Source organism: Lathamus discolor, chromosome 5 (genome assembly GCF_037157495.1).
Source record: "Lathamus discolor isolate bLatDis1 chromosome 5, bLatDis1.hap1, whole genome shotgun sequence".
Taxonomy (NCBI): Eukaryota; Metazoa; Chordata; class Aves; order Psittaciformes; family Psittacidae; genus Lathamus; species Lathamus discolor.
In genome coordinates this window covers 21,446,607-21,452,632 of record NC_088888.1, presented here as the reverse complement: position 1 = coordinate 21,452,632, position 6,026 = coordinate 21,446,607, and the positions used below count along the sequence as shown (strand labels likewise).

The window sequence follows — 6,026 nt, the reverse complement described above, 5'->3', positions numbered from 1 at the left end:
CTGCTCGCTCACTCCCGCGCCTTCTTCCTCCTCCCACTCCCAGAGGGATGGAGAGGAGAATCGAAAGAATGTAACTCCCACGGGATGAGATAAGAACAGTCCAGTAACTAAGGTATAACACAAAACCACTACTGCTACCACCAATAAAAATAATAAGGGAAATAACAAGGGAAGAGAATACAATTGCTCACCACCCGCGGGCCTATACCCAGCGCGACCCGAGCAGTGATCCAACCCTTCTGGGTAACTGCTCCAGTTTATATACTGGCCATGAAATGCTGTGGTATGGAATACACCTTTGGCTAGTTTGGGTCAGGTGTCCTGTCTCTGCTTCCTCCCAGCTTTCCCTCCTCCCTAGCAGAGCATGATACTCAGAAAGTCCTTGGTCAGAATAAACATTACTAAGCAGCAACTAAAAACATCGGTGTTATCAGCATTGTTCTCAGGCTGAAAGTCAAAAACACAGCACTGCAGCAGCTATTAAGAATGAGAAAAATGACTACTACTGCTAAACCCAGGAGAGTATCCACCACTTATTCCATACCATTCATGTCATGCTCAGATCCCACATTTTTCAACATACCATCACTCTTGTTTCATATGTGTATACACACACACACACACACACACACAGATATCATTCCTTAGTGCATGGCTAATCCCTATAAAGCTGCTGAGTTCATCCGGTCCATGATGTCGGCTCCATCTCTTGTAACAGTCTTTCAGAACAGGAGAGGCAGCGTGCAGTGTTGGATTGTTGCCTGCTGATGACACAGTGGAACTCATCTGGTCACTGCTGAGCTCATCGGGTTTCATCAAAATTTATTCTTTGTTGGGATGATGGTTGGGGGGAAGTCAGGGCCAGTCGCTGGTGACCTGAAGACATCTAGCTGGTGGGCTATAAAGGTGCTACATAGCAGGCAACAGCATACAGTTGATTTCATTGGCTGTTTTCCCCTAAATTCAAATCCCCTTGAGGTACACATTGGACTTGGGCTTGGATAGCAAGGTTTTGGCAGCACAGTGGGCTACAGAGGCAGCTTCTTAAGAAGCTGTTAGAAGCATCCCCTATTTCCAATAAGGTCAAATCCAGCCAGCTCCAGGAGGGACCTGTCGCTAAGACTGGGTCCGTCAGTGACAGTGATAGAGCCTCTGGGATAACACAGTTAAGAACGGAGAAAAAACCTGCACAATAGTAATTGTAGCCAGAGAAAGGAGTGAGAGTATGTGAGAGAAGCAGGTCTGCAGCCACCAAGGTCAGTGCAGGAGGAGGGGAGGAGATGCTCCACATTCCAGAGCAGAGATTCCCCTGCAGCCCATGAAACAGACCATGGTAAGGCAGGCTCACCTGCAGCCAATGGAGGTCCATGGTGGAGCAGATCTCCACCTGCAGCCCAGGGAGGACCCCAGGCTCGAGCAGGGGGGTGCGCAAATACCCCGTGGGAAGCCCACACTGCAACAGGCTCAGCAGGACTTGTGGCCCCATGGAGAGTGGAGCTCACTCTGGAGCAGGTTTTCTGGCAGGAGCTGTGATCCTGTGGGGGACCCATTCTGGAGCATTCTGCTCCTGAAGGACTGCACCCATGAAGGGACCCACACTGGAGCAGTCTGTGAAGAACTGCAGCCCATGGGAAGGACCCATGTTGAAGAGGTTAATGGAAGACTGTCTCCTGTGGGAGGGACCTCACACTGGAGCAGGGGAAGAATGTAAGGAGCCCTCCCCTGAGGAGTAAGGAGCCGCAGACGCAATGCGTGATGAGCTTACCACAACACAGATTCCCTGTCCCCTGTGTGGCTGGGGGGGAGAAGTTAAAGTTAAGAGAAACTTAGAGTCAAGTTAAGCCTGGGTAGGGGAGGGAGGGAGGTGAGGTATTTTTAAGATTTTATTTCTCATTATCCTACTCTGATTTGATTGGTAATAAATAAAACTCAGTTTTCCCCAGCTCAAGTCTATTTTACCCATGACAGTAACTGGTGAGTGTGCTTATTTCTACTTATCTCAACCCACAAGCCTTTCATTGTATTTCTTATTCCGCTGCCCAGCTGAGGACAGGAAAGAGTTAGAGTGGCTTTAGTGGGAACCTCGTGCCCAGCCAGAGCCAACCCACCACACATCAGTAAACAGCTCACTGAAGTTTACCTACAGTGGGAAAGAAAAAATAAAGATATATGTGAGGAAAAGAAAGGGAAAATCACTTTGTGTCATCCACTGAGCTCATTTTAGAGCCAATAATGGAAGTTTCTATGGTCTGCTGCTAATTCTATTAATTGACACTTCATAATTATATGCTCAGTTGTCTGTTACTTAAGACAGATGATTGTCCTCAATAACTCTTGTTAAAATTAAGACATGCCTTTCTGGAGGTCTTACTTAATTACTAATCCTGTGTTATATCTGTAACCTTTTTGATTCACCTCCTCCTGTGTGTTTCTCTCATCTGGCTGTTCCTGCCAATGCTGACTGCTATGTGGCAAAACGATACCACTGTCACTTCCAATTACCCTGGCAGGGAGTTCAGCCGAAGGCTGTCGTGGATCTAATGAGCTGTACCCAATCGGGAGAAAAATGCAGCTCCATTTCCTGGGTGGTAACTACTTTATAGGAGAGATCAATTCTTGGTTAGGTTAAGCAGTGGAAATAAACAAATGTGTATAATTACCCTGTGTGATCTCCTGCACAGCTGGGGTGGGAATGGAACTGAGCAGCCAAGAGAATCACAGGGAGATCCATGGGCTGAGTCCTTTAATGTGCTCTGCTGCTAGGGTAGCAGTATCTGGCTTTGTGATTAAATGTTTTCTTTTGTACCAACAAGAACGGGCAGTTATGAAAAGCAATCAGAAACTCTCACTGACTTCAGGGAGAGCCACAGCAAGTGCTTTGCTAGGACATAGTGCTGCTACATGCCCTTTCAATAAGGCTAGAGCAGAAGCACTGTTACGAAGAGCAGACAACAAAGTGGAGCAGAGTACTTAGGCTGGGATTCATCTTACCTACTTTTAGCCATATAAAACTCAAGTGCCTAGTGTATATCAGTCTTTTAGACTCCCCTCTGCAGCGTTTGCACAGAAAGGAAGGATGTACTTCAAGAGGCTGATCAATCATTTCCACACCACCAACAGTACATAGGGGTGTCTTTCACAGAATTAGGATGATGTAGTCTCCCATAAATAAGTCATATAAACTATCTAGGTAGCCACCAGTAACAAAGATAGTGAAATCCTTTTGGGCATGACCCAAAATCTGACTCTAGTCAACAACGACCGTACTTTTTCCATTGTCTTTTACTGGATATACATTAGTCCATGTTAGCCAAAGAATATATTAACAGACGACCTGGATGAACTACTTTATGTAAAATATGTTTGATTCTGAAGGTACTCTGGAAACGTATGGAGGCAAGTAAGCAGTGATGAGAGGAAAAAAAAAAAAAATAACAAGCAGTTTGGTTTTTTGGCTGTCCTTTTCAGCTTTGATCTTTCCTGGCAATTTTACCTATTGGCACTTGATGCTGTGCCTGCAGGTTTGCCCAGTTCTCCTCTTAAGCTGATATTTACTCTGTGTAGGGAGAAAGAAACAGGAATTCGTGACACAGAATCCTCATAAGGCCACAGATAAATTCTTGGGTGTTTAGTATATCCTGCAAGAAGAGAAGAAAATGGTTTTTTTTTGGTCAAGGCAGGAGGAGTTTGACACAGATGTGTTTGTCTTACTCAAAGATAGCAGGCCTTGCAATAAATCACATTTACCAACAGTCAACTTTAACTGAGTAGTACAGTTTGACAAATGGTTGCATGAAGGATATTGAGACAGGCTTAATGCATAAAGCTTTATTAGCAGGGTTGGAGGTGAAGTCATACACACTAACTTCAAACTTACTGAAGGTATAGAAAATAATGGGGAAAGAAAAGAGGGTGGGGAGGAAGGAAAGGAAAGCCTCTCCCTGTGACCAGCTGGGACACTGCCAGATGAGCATTCCCCTCTACAGTACAGCAGGTTATGATAGTGATGGTAGCCATAACTATCTTTGTCCCCCAGTACTTTGTACCTTCCATCAGGATCTGTTCTGGGTCCTATAGGCTGTTCCCATTCATGGTGCTCTTCATGGTAACTGTGGCATGCCTAGTTGCACACAGGCATTGCATATGGGCTGGCACTAAGCTTTTGTGCACGTGTTTCATTGGATAATCATGTCCAAGTACATACCCACTGTCTACTTTGCTATGCTCTATGTTTTGGTTTTCCCTAACATTAACTAAAACCCATAAGATGAGCTGTAGGAATGGGTCATGAAGGGCAATTATCCACGTTGATGGCAATTACATCCCATGAGAGCCATCTATATGATCAGTCTGTGGGCTTGTGGGTACAAAGCCATGAGGGAAACCATGTGAGACTAACAGAATGAAACAAGGGAAAAAATAGTGCTCTTTCAGCTCAGAAAAGCCCTGCCACAAGAGCCAATGTGAACAGTTATAATGAGTTCTGAGCAAAGGCAGGTTGCAGAGCAGCAAATGGAAAACACTCAGCTTTACAGTGATTGCTGCACCTAAGGCACTGTGCAAGAACAAAATGTCTTTTGGCTAGAGATTTCTATATTCTAAAATTAATTTTCTTTCAAGATGGAGGGACAAAACCCCAAAACCAAAAAACACCATACCAAGCACACTATATTCTACAATTCTGAAAAAAATGCTACAGCCTGTCTTCCAAAGTTTCTAAACAAAAATATTTATATTTTCAATTCAATTAGATTGACCAAAGTGTCATATTTCCTTTCCCACAAAATTAAATTTTAAGTGTATTTTTACAACATTTTCTATTTGTTTAAAGTAAAATGAAACCTGGAAAAAAACCTGTCATTTTCGTCTCCACGCTTAAAAATCAAACCATTGAAAATCAGCTTTAATGAAACAACATTTTCTGTAGAGAGGGTTTGCATAATGTGAAAATATTTAAACATCTCTTTAAAGCTTATTCTGCATAACCTTTTGTCTTTCCCACTTGCATATTTTTCACTTCATGCCTCCCTTTATGAACCTGCATTAGACCTTCAGATATGAACTTGCACCTAAACATAGAATCATAGAATCAACTAGGTTGGAAAAGATCTTTAAGATCATCAAGTCCATATACTTGATGTTATTCTTTTTCTTCTGATAGCGTACTCTTTCCCTCATTCCCTACCTTCTTGTCAAGTTCCTTTCCCCTTCTTTGTTGCCCTCTCGCCCTTTTCTTCTGCTTTTCAATATGTCCAAGGCAAAAACACTTGGAATGAATAATTCAGAAAAGGCTACCTACATGTGTCATGGAGATAGAGACCTATCAGGACTTCCTGATTTCCATGAGAAATCTTCGCAGATCGCTTACTCCCCTTGAAGAATATTCTGTTCAGTGCAGTCCACTGGGTCACAGAAATAAACTTTCCTTCTCAACCAGTACAGAGCTAAAGTCACCAGACCTACTGTTTTCCTTCAGAAACTAAGTGGCAAAGGTGTGTTATTCTTCCCTAAAAATTTCAGATTTTCTTTCTTGAATATCCCTTGACAGAAGAGAAATAGGTGGCCACCACTGGTTAGCAGGTCAGGATGTCATAACTGAATCAAATTATTCTGAACTTGAATGAATAATTAAGTTCTAAGACTCTTCACAGAATAAGAAATTCCACTTTTTCTGGGGAGGGAACTCAAATTCAATAACACAGGTGAGCTCCCTGATGTTTGAGTAGATTGCATCACATGTACACTTTGCCAGTTAAGTCCTGTTTTACAGAGAGCTGAAAACTAACCTGTGACTGAGATCCAAGATCATACATTTCCAGAACATTTTTTCTTCCATGTTACTTTACAAATATTCTGGCTTTTCAAACATGTTTTCCCAAATTCTTTTGCTGGGTTCTGAGTGTGAGGAGAAGAAAACCTGCCTCCCATATTATACAATAAGGAAAGTTCGCTTTTCAGTATCAAAACCAACCAAACAAAAAGATTTCCAGTTAACAGATGCTTTATTCCTCTTTACCCAATGTTTA

General features: G+C 42.8%; 1 protein-coding gene across 1 annotated transcript in view; it reads left to right on the top strand.

The window, feature by feature from the left end:
- The window catches only part of LRFN2 (leucine rich repeat and fibronectin type III domain containing 2), a 125,527-nt gene that overhangs the window by 59,673 nt on the left and 59,828 nt on the right, over window positions 1–6,026 (top strand). The gene's annotated exons all lie outside the window — the stretch shown is intronic.